Raw genomic sequence first — 16,829 nt, 5'->3', positions numbered from 1 at the left:
TTATCATTATATATTATAATTGCTCTTGTTGTTAATGATGCTATTTAAAACGATGAAATATTCAAACGGAAAGGTTCAAAAACCATTTAACTATCAAAGCAAAACTCAATCGAATATATTGAGAATTCTTCTGCATTCAGGTTGAGGAAAATTTTTATTTGTGTAAAACAAGATGACTGATATTTAATAATTTCTAGATTCTGTGTAAAAATTAACCCAATGAGATGACCACTAATTTAAACAGCGTAATTTTACAGAAGTAGCGTGACAGAATTTTCTCACAAGCTCTGTCTAGCAAAAAATTAAGTTCCTAACGTGATATAAGTAAGGCTTATTTATGAAACAATATATATCAACTTGCAATTTCGTTAACGTATGTATATGAATAAGGATTCATGAATCTTAAGAACGAATCACGGCTACATATTTATTTATGCTGAGTATAAAACTGTTAAATTCGTTATAGATTTACAATTATAGTGTTTTCTGAATTGTGCGCATGCGTCAATTTTTTTTTTTTTCGCAAGACTGAACTCAGTATGAAATTTATTAAAAGTTACTTTTTATCACAAAAGTATTGTTAATTGCGATTCTCTAGGTTGTGAGGAAATACAATATTCTTCTTTGTGACAATGTTCATTCAAATATATTTGTCTCTAAATGACAAATAACACAATTTGGCTAACGCTTATTTTTTTAAATATTTTTCATTAATAGCAAAGGACACCTAGAAAGATCATTAATTTCAGTGAATACAATTAAGTGAAGGCAAATAATTTACCTAAATCTTCTTGTAAAATATTCTTAAAAGGTGGTGTACATAAAAAAAATCGCTTAAAAGTATAAATGCTTATACAGACTTCTTTTATTTCACCAATGTGAAGGAAAATCCCAATTTCAACCAAAAGAAAAAAAGAAAAATTAGACCTAATTTTTAGAGCAGTCATATTCTCTTGGTAATTGCTTTACATGAAGGAAAAGAAAATTGCCGCTTGGAGACAAAACACTTTAAATCAAATAAATGTTTGCCATTGTTTTAAGAAAAAAACAACATCGTCAAAAAGCATATTTCAACCTCAGAATAATAATGCGCACTTTGCAAAGAAAAAGAAATTTGTAGTTATCACTGCTTTTTCCACATCTGATTTTTGAATTCTAAGATAAAATCTAACACTTGTTAACATCAGAATGGTTCGCAAAGATGGAATTCGCAATTAGTGCTTTATACTGGAAAAATCTCCGTCATAGTCACAAAAGTGGTATGTGTAATATCGTAAGTAATATCATCACAATTTATTATTATTATTATTATTATTATTATTATTATTATTATTATTATTATTATTATTATATTCAGTAGATGAAACCTATTCATATGGAACGAGCCCACCAAAGGGGTCACTGACTTGAAATTCAAGCTCCCAAAGAATATGGAGTTCATTAAGAAGTAAGAGGAAGTAAAGGGAAATACAGAAAGAAGAGATCAGTTATTATTATTATTATTATTATTATTATTATTATTATTATTATTATTATTATTATTATTATTATTATTATTTAGTAGATGAAACCTATTCATATGGAACAAGCCCACCAAAGGGGCCACTGACTTGAAATTCAAGCTCCCAAAGAATATGGTGTTCATTAAGAAGAAGTAAGAGGAGGTAAAGGGAAATACAGAAAGAAGAGATCCCGCTTATTAAAAAAGAAAAAAATAAATAAATTAATAAATAAATAAATAGATAAAAAAGTATTAAAATCCAAGAAGAAAAGTATTGGGGTAGTAATGCATTGCATTTTCGCTTGAACTTCTGAAGAAGTTCCAACTGCACGACATCCTCTGGGAGGCTGTTCCACAGTCCAACGGTGTGAGGAATAAAGGACTTCTGGAACTGAGAAGTTATGGTCTGCATGAAAAAATAACACAGTTAAGGACTTAAATTTTAACTTTCCTTTCCTCCATAAACGAACATTATACAGAAATTAACAAGGCGTCTCGCTACTATTTCATGATAAATATATTAAAAAAAAAGAAACTAAATAAATGAATTTGTTTCTTTCACCAAACATTATATTAATTAATTCTTCAGTATTCAAAAAGTCAAAAGAAACAGGCTTACAATTTCGGTAGGAAAGAAGTTCACTTCTCAAAAATCTAAATAATTATATATATATATATATATATATATATATATATATATATATATATATATATATATATATATATATATATATATATATATATATATATATATATATAAATATATATATATATATATATATATATATATATATATATATATATATATATATATATATATATATATATATATATATATATATATATATATATATATATATATATATATATATATATATATATATATATATATATATATATAGTATACATATTAAGAATTTAAAAAGAAGATAATATTTCTGGGATTAAGAGAGATTCTCTTAGGTTTTACAAACTGACCATAATTCTAACAAAGCTTAACTGATCAACGTTTGGTGAATTTCTAATAGGAACCGCAAGAAGATATGTTTGTGACATTACATACATGTTTTCAACGTGATGAAAATATTCATCTTGACAGCTGTTTGGTCCAAGGAAGACTGATGGATGCTTTGAAACTGACCTGGAAAATAGCTATAGTGAAATAATATATTATTGAAACTATTCCATTTTTCAAATAGTCCGTAATTTAAAAAAATATATTGTTACATAAAGTTGCAAAATGAATATTATTCCTGTCCCCGCAACAAAGAAAAGATGATAGCCCTCAGTTCTCAACCATCTTCTTTATCTTCACAATAAGTCAACCAGAACTGTATTCTTCCGGGGGCCTTAGATTCTCATAATCACATTTTAATTCACGTTACCATTATTTGCTGAGACTGTCCTTATACTCATTACTTGCCGTGACTGTCATTATTTCATTTGGCTCTACTGTCAATCTTTTTTCAAGGCTGGTTTTATCACCGTGCTGTTAAATCTCAATAAAATTGCATTCTATATTGGTCTTAGTTAAGACTGTATTTATCACCGTGCTGTTAAATCTCAGTAAAATTTGATTCTACACTGGTATTACTTAAGACTGTATTTATCACAATGCTGTTAAATCTCAATAAAATTTGATTCTGTACTAGTATTACTTAAGGCTGTATTTATCACCGTGCAGTTAAATTTCAATAAAATTGCATTCTATATTCTCATTAGTCAAGGCTGTATTTATCACCGTGCTGTTAAATCTCAATAAAATTTGATTCTTTATTCTCATTAGTTAAGACTGTTTTTATCACCGTGCTGTTAAATCTCAATAAAATCTGATTCTACACTGGTATTACTTAAATCTGTATTTGTCACTGTGCTGTTCAATCTCAATAGAATATGATTTTATATTGGTATTACTTAAGTCTGTAGTTACCACAATGCTGTTAAATCTCAATAAAATTTGATTCTATACTAGTATTACTTAGGGCTGTATTTATCACCGTGCAGTTAAACCTCAATAAAATTGCATTCTATATTCTCATTAGTTAAGGTTGTATTTATCACCGTGCTGTTAAATCTCAATCAAATCTGATTCTACATTGGTATTACTTAAGGCTGTATTTATCACAATGCTGTTAAATCTCAATAAAATTTGATTCTATACTGGTATTACTCCTCAATAAAATTTTATTCAATATTTGTATTACTTAAGGCTGTTTTTATCACAGTGCTGTTAAATCTCAATAAAATTTGATTCTATACCGGTATTATTTAAGGCTGTATTTATCACCGTGCTGTTAAATCTCAATGAAACTGACTCTATATAGGTGTTACTTAAGGCTGTATTTGTCACCTTGCTGTTAAATCTCAATAAAATTTTATTCTATATTGGTATTATCACCTTGCTATTATATCTCAGCAATTTTGGTTCTATATTTGCCATTATTTTTAATAAAAGAAGTAATTAGTTTTGTGAGGACGATATCAGTTATAATTATTCCAGTCTTTACTGAGTGACAATTCTTCTCTATGGCATCGATTACAGGTCTGTCAGCATCTACAGTTCTGTAATTAATTAACATCTTCAGTAGCATTTTGTACAAGTCTGACAGTGTTTCTGTAGCGTCGTCCACAGTTCTGTTATCATTCATTGCATCGTCTTCTATATGACCATGATTTTTTAAAACAACAGCCAAAATTAAATCGTCTCCTTACCTGATTTAATTCCATAACGTAGCGGTAAAATCTTGTTTCTGAGTGCCCTTAAATGAGGTCTTACCTAAAATTTAAATTCTGCTTTGCACAATCTTTCATCCAAAATTTTATGTCTAAATAACACAGATACAAATTTCGCTTACGCGTATTTTTTTAAATGTCTTTCATTAATAACAGAAAACACCTAGAAAAGCGTTAATTTCAAGAAACATACAATTAAACACTGGGAAATCAATGAGTTCAATCCGCTTGTAAAATATTTCTTTTGGGAGTTGTTTACAGTGAGTGACAAAATGCTTTACGTTTTAGAGTGAAATACAACGAACAATAATAAAAAGATTAGACAAAAGTATCTTCTTCCTGAAAAGGATTGACACACGCACATTCACACACATACACACACGTGCACATAAATGCAAGAACTAGTAAGAGGACGGAACGCAAAAGAGAAAGAAAGGATGAATGAAAAAAAGCGTATACGAACACACCCCCAGGTAAGATAAAAGATCACGGAATAAAACCAATAACGGTAAAAGCCACACTTCCCTGGGAAAAGAAAACGCAGGAAAACAAAAGGGGGGAATGCACACGAGGAAAGAGAAGTTAAAAGACAAATGCAAAAAAAGAGAAGAAGAGAATTTCTCCGTAAGAACAGTTACAAGACAACTAAAAGGGTGGCTGGTGACATCATTGTGGTTGAGGAGTTTACTGAAAAAAAAAAAAATACAAATATATTTTTTGAGAGGATGCGAAATAGGCTGCGTTGTTTTGTGTGTGTGTGTGTGTGTGTGTGTGTGTGTGTGTGTGTGTGTGTGTGTGTGTGTAAGAACAGTTACAAGAAAACGAAAAGGGTGACTGGTGACATCATTGTGGCTGAGGAGTTTACTGAACAAAAAATATAGATATATTTTTTGGGAGGATGTGAAATAGGCTGCATTATTTTGTGTGCGTGTGTGTGTGTGTGTGTGTGTGTGTGTGTGTGTGTGTGTGTGTGTGTGTGTGTGTGTAATTTCTCCATAAGAACAGTTATTAGACAACTAAATGGATTACTGGTGACATCATTGTGGTTGAGGAGTTTACTGAACAAAAAATATAAATATGTTTTTTGGGAAGATGTGAAATAGGCTGCATTGTTTTGTGTGTGTGTGTGTGTGTGTGTAATTTCTCCATAAGAACAGTTACTAGACAACTAAAAGGATTACTGGTGACATCATTGTGGTTGAGGAGTTTACTGAACAAAAAATATAAATATGTTTTTTGGGAGGATGTGAAATAGGCTGCATTGTTTTGTGTGTGTGTGTGTATGTAATTTCTCCATAAGAACAGTTACTAGATAACTACAAGGATTACTGGTGACATCATTGTGGTTGAGGAGTTTACTGAACAAAAAATATAAATATGTTTTTTGGGAGGATGTGAAATAGGCTGCATTGTTTTGTGTGTGTGTGTGTGTGTGTGTGTGTGTGTAATTTCTCCATAAGAACAGTTACTAGACAACTAAAAGGATTACTGGTGACATCATTGTGGCTGGGGAGTTTACTAAAAAAAAAAAAATACAAATATATTTTATGGGAGGATGTGAAACAGGTTGCTTTGTTTGGTCTGTGTGTGTGTGTGTGTGTAATTTCTCCATAAGAATAGTTGCTAGACAGCTAAAAGGGCGGCTGGTGACATCACTGTGGTTAAGGAGTATAGTGATAAAAAAATATAAATATATTTTTTCGGTGAAAGTGAAATAAACTGCATTGTTTGGCGTGTGTGTATCTGTGTGTATGGAAGTGTGTGTGTGTGTGTGTGTGTGAGGGTTAGAGAGAGAGAGAGAGAGAGAGAGAGTAAAAAAAAGAAAGGGGGGAAAAAAGAAAGAATTTAGATAAACAAAGCAGAGAGAGAGAGAGGGACGTTGTTGTAGTTGGTTGATGGAAAGGGGAGGTGAGTGAAGCTAAGACAAGGGGAGAAAAATGCCTGCAATGAAATCACACCCTTTTGAAATTCTCAGCCATAGTTGGTGACAAGGTGGATGGCTCACTGGGATCGTTTTTTTCTCTCTCTCTCTTTCTTTCTTTCTTCCTTCCTTTCTTTCTCTCTTGATTTTTTTCTGGTTCTGTAAGGTTTGCTATTGATAGATTTATATGTTTTCTTTTTATTTAGGTGGAATGCTTGTGGTCTCACCATCTGAATCCTAAGTTTTATTTTATCACTCTGCTTTGAGGTTTGTCTTCCAAGGAATATTTTCTTATAGTTTTATTTTACATATAGAGATTTAAACCGTTATTCGAGAACTATTATACTTTTATTATATTCCTACTTTGAAACTTATTCCTCCTTCCACTGAACCATTTAGTTTTTGGCCTTAAATTTTCAGTTGTGAATGGATGAATATTAGTGACTGGAAGACCTTTTGATTTTATCATCATTGTTAGTGATTTTATTCCTCTTTCCTTTTCCCTCAAGAATTGGATTTTTTTACTTTTGGTTTATATGGGAGTCATCCATCATTATCCTACTGTTTTATTATCTTCATATTTTGTTTCTCCATTGCATTGATTTATCATTTAACATTCTATTATTTTTTTAGTTTTGCATATTTATGGATGGACGGTAGTCTTCTTATACAAATTTTCCCATTCATTATGTATTGTGTGTTTTCGATTTCTATTTTTTCTAACCTGGTATTTTTTCGAAGTTCATAAGTCTTTGGTGGGGGGACTTTTTCCGAATTACTTTTCTTTTTGCAATGCTGGAAAACATTCCTACTCCTACACGATCTGAAAATGTTACTTTCAGGTAAATTTTTCCAATGATCTGATGAACTGAGTGTATCATCTCAAGACATTTCAAGTTATTTTTATAAAAAATTATAATCGCTCGCGCTCACGAAGACACTGAAAAAATAACAGTGCCGGCAGGGGTAGTGATTTTTTTTGTAATTTTCTCTTAGGTCGGATATTAAACGAATTCGGATATTTAATTTGGCCACATCTCAAACAAGTGAAAAATGCACCGAAGTTTCTTCGGCGGAGTCGAGTTTTCTGTACAGCCGCTACAGCGTATAATCAAGGCCATCGAAAACAAATCTATCTTTCGGTGGCATCGGTATAATACTGTATGAGTCCGGCCAATGAAACTTTAACCGCGGCCCGGTGGTGGCCAATCTTATACCGTTGTCAGAAGCACGATCATGGCTAACTTTAACCTTAAATAAAATCAAACCTACTGAGGCTAGTAGGCTGCAATTTGGGATGTTTGAAGACTGGAGGGTGGATGTTCAACATAAGAATTTGCAGCCCTCTAGCCTCAGTAGTTTTTAAAATCTGAGGGCAGACAGAAAAAGTGCGGACGGACAGACAAAGCCATCTCAATAGTTTTCTTTTACAGAAAATTAAAAGCAGTACGTGCTGCTACAATGCTGATTAAATTAATAGGGTGGGAAGTGCTACTTACCGCCCTTACGTTCATATTACCTTTGTTATTGTTATTATTGGTGTTATTTATATATATGTATTTTTTTTTTTTTACATTTCAAAGATTCTTGTGCCATACATCCTGAGTTAGCTGGAGTTTTCATATTAGTTACTGGGCTTTCAGTTCTCCTATTTTGATTCAGTTCTAGAATTTCCTGTTCCCAACATAGTTAAAAATTTTAATGGGATTTTTGCACATAAAGATATTTCGAATTGCTGTGATATTTCTGTTCTTTCGTTTTTTTTTTTTTTTATAAGTCTTCCTTAAGTAAGTAATGTAATGAGGTGCATTCTAAAAAAATTCTGTTGTTTTCTTTACAGTAATTTTTTTTTTTGTGGATAAAATTTTCTTGAAGAAGAAACTAAACAATTAATTATTTACATTCACATTACCAATCACTATGTACTGGCGTACGAAATTTTGTCCTCTTAAAAGAATACACAGAAAAATTATTGGGATTTCGATTTGCAAAATGTAAAAAAAAAAGAAAAATAAAAAAATTGCTTTCATCGCTTAACGAAAGCAATATGTATGGGAGCTCAAACTTTAAATGTTTGAGACTGCAACTCATTATATTGCTTAATTAAGGAAGACTATGATAAAAAAAAAGAAAACAAAAGAACAATTCTCATGAAAGTTTTAACTATGTTGGGGACAGGAAATTCTAAAACAGAATCAAAACAGGAAAACAGAAAGTCCAGTAAATGCAAGAAAAACTCGAGAATTGAGACATCGAGACTTCAAGACTTCGAAACTTCGAGATCTCAAAACTTCAAAAGACTTCAAGACTTCAAGACTTCGAGACTTCAAAACTTCGAGACTTCAAGACTCCGAGACTTCAAAAGACTTCACGACTTCGAGATTTCAAAACTTCGAGACTTCAAGACTCGAGACTTCAAGACTCCCATTTCGAGAGAAACTCTGAGACCTGGACTTCAAAACTTCGACTTCGAGACCTCGAGAATTCAAAACTTCGAGACTTCAAGACTCAGAGACTTCAAGACTTCGATTTTGAGACTTCAAGATTTCAGAGACTTCGATTTCGAGACTTCGATTTCGAGACTTCGAAACTCCGAGACCTGGACTTCAAAACTCGAGACTTCGGCCGCTTTATATTTACCCCTTTTTTTATAACTTACTTTTCCCTTCGTGCTCGTCTCGACATGAGAGAGAGAGAGAGAGAGAGAGAGAGAGAGAGAGAGAGAGAGAGAGAGAGAGAGAGAGAGAGAGAGGAAAGAAATCTAAACGTTGGCATATCGTCAGAAGGAAGAAAAGGAAGAAGAGGGAGACGAGGAAAGTGAGAACGAGAGGGATGAGAGGATAAGCTGAAGTAGGAAGCAGGAAGGAAGAGAGAGAGAGAGAGAGAGAGAGAGAGAGAGAGAGAGAGAGAGAGAGAGAGAGAGAGAGAGAGATTTTAGAAAGGTTTCCCCCATTCACAAATGTTCTTGAACTTGAGGGAAACAGACGGAAAAAGAAAAAATCACTTAACAAACCTGGCTTTTTGCTCGTCGCCCCAAAATAAATCTCTACATACTTTAACGCTATCCGTTAGGCACAGCTCTATGTGCATTGGAAGATTGCTAAACAAATCTAAACAAAGGATAATGATGACATTCGTGGGTATCCTAGAAGGCTGGTGTCTGTGTGCAATATATATATATGAATATATATATATATATATATATATATATATATATATATATATATATATATATATATATATATATAAATATATATATATATATATATATATATATATATATATATATATATATATATATATATATATATATATATATATATATATATATATATATATATATATATATATATATATATATATATATATATATATATATATATATATATATATATATATATATATATATATATATATATATATATATATATATATATATATATATATATATATATATATATATATATATATATATATATATATATATATATATATATATATATATATATATATATATATATATATATATATATATATATATATATATATATATATATATATATATAATACATGCAAATACAAACCTAAATACAAAATTCCATGCATTCAGTCAACTATACTGATTGACAGCTTCAAAGCATGACAGACAGATAAATAGAAAGACGGGTCCACGGACATTTGTGCAGACGAACGGGCAAAGAGAGAGACAGACAGACAGACAGTCATATAAATGCTTATGCAAATAGACAGGGAGACTGACAGGTAAACTCCACTATGATTCAACATAAACTCAATAATCGTCATACCCACCTATAAAAGCGATATCGTCCTATTAAGCTGGGGGTGGGGGCAGGAGGGGAGGGGGTGTTCCAGGGGTGAATACCCCCCACCCCCACAAACCCTGATAGTTATAAATTGAGTGAGCAATATTCCTGCGTTCATTTTCTCCTTTTGTGTTCTAATGCCTATCTAATTTCGCCGTTCAGTAAATTTCGTTACGATGGCCAATAGTTTCCGAATCAACGTCAATGAAATTGTTCCCCTGCCCCCTTCAACACCAAACCCCCACCCTCCAAAATCCCTATCCCTCCTCCGGACACTAACGACGAATCGCGCGAATGATCGAAAATTTTGAGGTTTGCGACAAATCCCCGTCCCACACCAACCCCCAAAAAAAGGAGTCAGACGTATCCCCGGGCCATTTCGTACGCGGTAATGATCATAACTTATAACCACCATGTTGATTTTCTGCTGGACACTGTGGCAGCCATGTTTGGTGAAACACAAGTGACAACAAATCAGGGTTATTCAAATGACGTGGCAATGCCACCTTATATAATTATATATATATATATATATATATATATATATATATATATATATATATATATATATATATATATATATATATATATATATATATATATATATATATATATATATATATATATATATATATATATATATACATACATAAATATATATATATATATATATATATATATATATATATATATATATATATATATATATAATATATTATATATATATATATATATATATCCCTGAACATTTGTCTTTCTTTCTTTGAACGGATACCGGCTCCATTTGAAAGGTGGTGTCCACTTTATTCAGGAAGAGTACTCTGTGCTTCCACGGATATACCTACTCTTATCAAAAGGCACGTACCAAAAGTTATAACTATTAACAACCTAGGCATTCCCTCAAGATAAAAATGTAATGTAACAGGTCGTTTGGAAACAAGTGTTTATATGTATATGTATATGCATATGTATATGTATATATATATATGTATATATATATATATATATATATATATATATATATATATATATATATATATGTATGTATGTATATGTATAAATATATACATATTTATATGTAAATATTTATACATATAAATATGTATAAATATATACACATTTATCTATTTGTTAATTTACTTATTCTGAGGTCTAAAAAAATTTAAGTCTTTCAGACTAATAACTTACGTTCCCACTTTATGTTTAATTACATCTACTCCATTAGTTATTCCTTATATAAAATTATCGTGACTGGGGACGCAAGTTTTTTACTATTTCCATCTACTTCAGAATCAAATGTTTTTGTTCTTTCTTTGTTATTTGTACCGAATTACTATTTTATTTTTTCTAATTTTGTCCTTTTTTTCACTGAATGACCTTTGACTCAGGTGAAGGTTGGATTTTTTAGCGAGAAAGTTGCCTTTTGGGCTTGATTCATACAATTATTAGTACGTTTCGGATCATAATAAGAAGAATAATGCGTATTATAATGAGATTTTTATTAAAGAATATAATCCTCACATATTACTAGACTAAATTTACTGGGATTTATACACAGAAAATCGAGAGCCTACTCGGTACTCATTTATCAATCTGAGAAGACTGTCGTGAGCTCTCTGCACAGACTTCAATAAATAAAAAAGGTTAAATTATTGTAGATTTTATGATCAGGTATTACGGTACTTAAATTTTTTTATTATACTGAAGTCTTGGACCTAAATGAGAGTATTTTTTTATAACATACCATTTCCAATATTAGACTTTCAACCATTTGCAACTAGTTTTTCACAACTTCTTTATTCTGTTTACACTGGAATGGAAAATGATATAGAATGTAACAAAATGGTAGTTCATAATTCTCCCGTGAGAAATAACAAACAAAAGGTTATATACATCATTACAGTCATGTATAATAGGATAAACTCTTCAAACTTGAAGACTGAACCTGTTAAGTAAAATGGGTAAAATATCGAAAAAAGTTCTTACCCAATGGAAGACTGAAAAGTCTAGGGAAAGGTATCTTATGAAAAGGTAAAAAATACTGACGTTAAGAAGGTACAGTGAATATCAAAATGATTTCATTCATTACACAAAAAAAGCTAATTTATTTCAAAATAAATTTCCATTTAAAGTAAAAAAAAACTTCCAGCAAATTTGAAAGGAAATTATTTATGAAGAAAATGATGAGACAGCGAAAAAGCTTAATTTTTTTTTAATGAATAATATGAAAATCTCAAATAAAATCTTCATCATTGGGGAAACATTGAAAGTGTTGAAAACACATTTCTGAAAACTGACACAAGTCCAAAAATAACCTTTTTGTGATGCCCAACAAATTTCTGAACAGTGAAACATTGAAAATATTCAAAACAAATTTCTGAACGGCGACACAAGTCCAAAGATGACCTTTTTGTGATAAAAAACGACACCAAGTGTTTTTTTTCCAGCAAGGAGTTGTGAAGGCGTCATAGGAAATATTTTTGTTATGAAAAAGTGAAACAAGTCTTAAGGATTTTTTTTCCATAAAGAGACATGAAGATAATGTTGATGGTAGTCTTCTGTGATCAGAAATAGTGATGCAACTCTTCAAGGTATATGTTTTCATCAGGAGGCATTTTGGCAATATCATAGGTGGTCCTTTGGTGATCAGAACTAATGAGGCACCGTCAAAGTTATTTCTTCTTCAGACAGGAGGAAATTTCATACACAAAATAATCAGCGAAAACTCAAAGGCAAATCTTCTCTTCCCTGACTGCAAAATTTCAAAAGAAAATCGTCTCTTCGCTGACTGCAAAATTTCAAAGATAAACCTTCTCCTCCCTGACTGCAAAATTTCGAAGGCAAATCTTCTCTTTGCTGACTGCAAAATTTCATAGGCAAATCGTCTCTTCCCTGACTGCAAAATTTCAAAAGAAAATCGTCTCTTCCCTGACTGCAAAATTTCAAAGATAAAAGCAAAAAAGGCAAATCGTCTCTTCCCTGACTGCAAAATTCTTCCTGACTGCAAAATTTCAGAGACAAACCTCCTCTTCCCTGACTGCAAAATTTCAAAGGCAAATCTTCTCTTCCCTGACTGCAAAATTTCAAAGGCAAATCTTCTCTTCCCTGACGGCAAAATTTCAAAGGCAAATGTTTTCTTCCCTGACTGCAAAATTTCAAAAGAAAATCGTCTCTTCCCTGACTGGAAAATTTCAAAGGCAAATCTTCTCTTCCCTGATTAACACTTCTGAGATATCGAAATCAAAGGTAATCTTATTGCAGCGTAAGCAAAGGCTCCCTCAAAAATAACTTTTAATCTGTCTACAAATAAAGAGCGATTATAGGTGGGAACCCATTTCTTGCATGGAAAACCTGAAATAGGGAAACTTTCACAGGGTGATATTAAGGGGATGAAGGAAATAATCAAGAGTAATGTTTCTACAGAGCAAAAAGTTTTGATGTTATGAATTTCGTTATTGTTCGTCTCTTGCTATGAAGTTTAATTACATCGTCTCATGCATGACTCACTTTATTTACTAAGATATCGTGAAGCTGACTTAGGATTCCAAAGAGGAGAAATTAATTACAGTGACAATATTCATATGTAAAACTACTTTCACAATTGGTGTTTCAAAATTATGCAAATGTTACTTGCGCAGATGAACACTTGAAATCCCTTGAATATAAAATTTTGCTTACTTAAGCAATGATAAATCAGTTACAGTCAGCCACGAATTTTGCTTCCTTAAACAATAAAAAATCAAATACCATTACACAAAAACTTTTTTTCTTGAACAATAAGAAACCCATAACCCTTATAATCGAATATCATTCACCCCAAAACCTGCTGTTCCAGTGCATGAATTTGGCTGACCTCAACCATAAAATCTAACAACTCTTACACACAAATTTTACTCACCTAAACGACTTGGTAAACCATATTACCTTCACAGACGAATCCATCCGTCAAAACATTTTCGCTGGGACCCCAACGGGACCAACCAGAGTCTCAACTTAGGGAGATGAGGGCGAACAACGCTCTCCTTGCACCGTGCCAAATAATCCCTCTCGCATATAATGTTATACACCTTTTCCCCACCGACCGACCCTTAAAACAATCTTTTACAGGAAAATTTTATTCACCCAGAAATAATTAACTCCAAACACCGAGGTATTTGTCCCCAGTAAATTTCCTTCTCCCCCTGTGCGTTTAACAGATCCCTAGCGATGAGGTCCTTCCCCTCTCATCTCTCTTCTCACTTCTCCTCCTCCTCCTCCTCCTGTTTCTGGTTCCAATGACATGTACATATTAATGAGGGAGAGAACCTGAAGCGTGGAAGCTGCTTGTCCCAGACACCACCGTCAAGGAAGGACGATTTATAAAGAGAAAAAAAAAAAAAAAAAAGGAAACCATATCCGCCGGGTGTCCAATTAAGAGGGTACGTGCGCGGGAATTCCTATGTTTTTCTTTAATTAGGGTCCTATTACGTGATTATCATTCTGAAGATTTATCACGACCGGGGGAAAATGCATGACAGCAATGCCCTGCTGATGTTCTAATGGTGTTTGACGTCTCATTATCGGCTGATAGGTAATGTCGTTACTTAATGACCGTGACGGGTTAGGGAAACGGGCCATAGCTCTCTGAAAGCTTCAGGGGAGATGGAGCTTGTTATGCTGGCAATTGAAGGAGACTGACGTCTATCGCATGTTGAATGTAAGTCTTCCCATTTTTAGTTTTCTTTAAAAGAAAACTACTGAGATGGCGTTTTGCCTGCCCATCCGCCCTCAGATCTTAAAAACTACTGAGGCTAGAGGGCTGCAAATTGGTATGTTGTTCATCCACCCGCCAATCATCAAAAATACCAAATTGCAGCCCTCTAGCCTCAGTAGTTTTTATTTTAGTAGTGGGCAGCGGCTGAGAGTTTCATACAGCATTATACGCTGCACAGAAAACTCGATTGGGCCAAAGAAACTTCGGCTCACTTTTTACTTGTTTTTATTGCTCTTAAAAAAAAAAAAAAAAAAAGGCTTTTTTGACTCTCAATGTGACAAAAGAACCTAAGCTTCAGGAGTTGTCGAAATAATACGAGACCCGAGATTTTGGACAATAATTTAGTAGTGTATCACTTTTAAAAAAAAATCACATCAATTAGGAATTGTAATATTTGAAAGTAAAATCCAATTATTTACACTCCACGTTGAAATAACGCCTCCGAGCAAGCAATTTGGAATTGACCATGGTGGAATAAGTACTAAAATAAAAACGTGCAAAATTCCCTGATGAACCTCAAAAAATGCCGACAAGATTCCTTAGAAAATATCCTTTCCAGATATCGAAAAAGCACTGCTATCCCCCTGACATTTATTTCTGGGAAATCAATTCAATTCTCCTTTTTGTTTTAGGACAGAATGAAAGCAGAGTGGGGAAATGACCTTTGGCGTAGGACGAACTTCTATTTTTACGCATCTGAATAAATTTCCTATATTTCCCTCGTTAAATATAGTATAGGAACGGATGTCTTTTCATTCATGCATTATTCAGGTAGCAATTGCATAAGGGCAAAGCGTTGTGCATTCCATTATTACGGCATATCCTCCTGCTGATGTGATGTGCATGTAACGGCGGGCGCGCAAGAAGGAATGTTTCATATACAGATGCGCGTAGATAAAAAAAAAAAAAAAAAAGGTATAAAAAAGGGAAAATGATATTAAACGTCAGATTTACACGGAATGCTGATAACTGTCATCTGTTATGGAATTAAAAGGCCATCACGCCATGTGATGAAATGTGATCCTGTTCCAATTTAAGGTAATAACTTTGAAATTTGCTTTATTTATGCTTTTTTTTTTTTTTTTTTTTTGGAATGCAGAAGGCAACATCAGGATGGCTCTTGCAATCTGAACAGCCCGGTTGGTGCGGGACCATTTTTGTCGGACCCCAACCAATCTTCAGAAATGACCGGAAATAGAATGGAATGGGCAAAAATTTTCGTAAATATTCTCCCACCCCCCCTAAAAATAAAAAAAACTAAATCTACTGGAAGATAAATAACCCGAACATCCTTCATAAGAAAATAATGATACATAAATAAATTGGTGAACTAGGCACCCGGTTTTGTAAAAAAAAAAAAAAAAACAAAACAGAAGGTTTTAACTGCAATACAGCGAATAAACGGGAACATGAAAAAACAAAAGATTAAAGTCTGTATTTCCCAGGCATGTGTTGCTGGCTGTTACATGTTACATTTTCGATAAAGATTAGGGATGAGAAATAATAATAAAGATTCGTGAACCCGCTTTATATATTTTGTGTGGATTTCTTTGACGCCATGTTTTTACAATGTCCGACTATAAACTAAGATGCGGTAGGCTAAATGAAAGTGTTTAACTCTCGAGTCATTTTTCGTTGTTCAGTGACTATAATCACTTAACAATTATTTAGTGGCTTATATCGAGGTGTATGTCAATCACACTGAAACGCAAGAGGCTTCTGACAATCTACGGCCAACCCGATGGGAATTGTCATTGTGCTATCACCACTGCTACTGATAATCTTTGTACATTTTTGTCTATTATTCTATTTATTATTATTTTTTTCTTTTTTGATAAGTGGGATCTCTCCTCTTCTGTATTTCACTTCACTCCTATTGATTCCTCCCAATAAACACCATATTCTTTGGACGCTTGAATTTCAAGTCAATGGTCCCTGCGGGCTTGTTCCATATAAATAAGTTTCATCTACTGAATAATAATAATAATAATAATAATAATAATAATAATAATAATAATAATAATAATAATAATAATAATAATAAGCGAAAACAATCCATCAACAATCTGTCAAAAATTTCCATAAATCTATTGCAAG

This window comes from Macrobrachium rosenbergii, chromosome 46 (genome assembly GCF_040412425.1).
Source record: "Macrobrachium rosenbergii isolate ZJJX-2024 chromosome 46, ASM4041242v1, whole genome shotgun sequence".
Classification (NCBI taxonomy): domain Eukaryota; kingdom Metazoa; phylum Arthropoda; class Malacostraca; order Decapoda; family Palaemonidae; genus Macrobrachium; species Macrobrachium rosenbergii.
Note: the sequence above shows the minus strand (reverse complement) of the source record.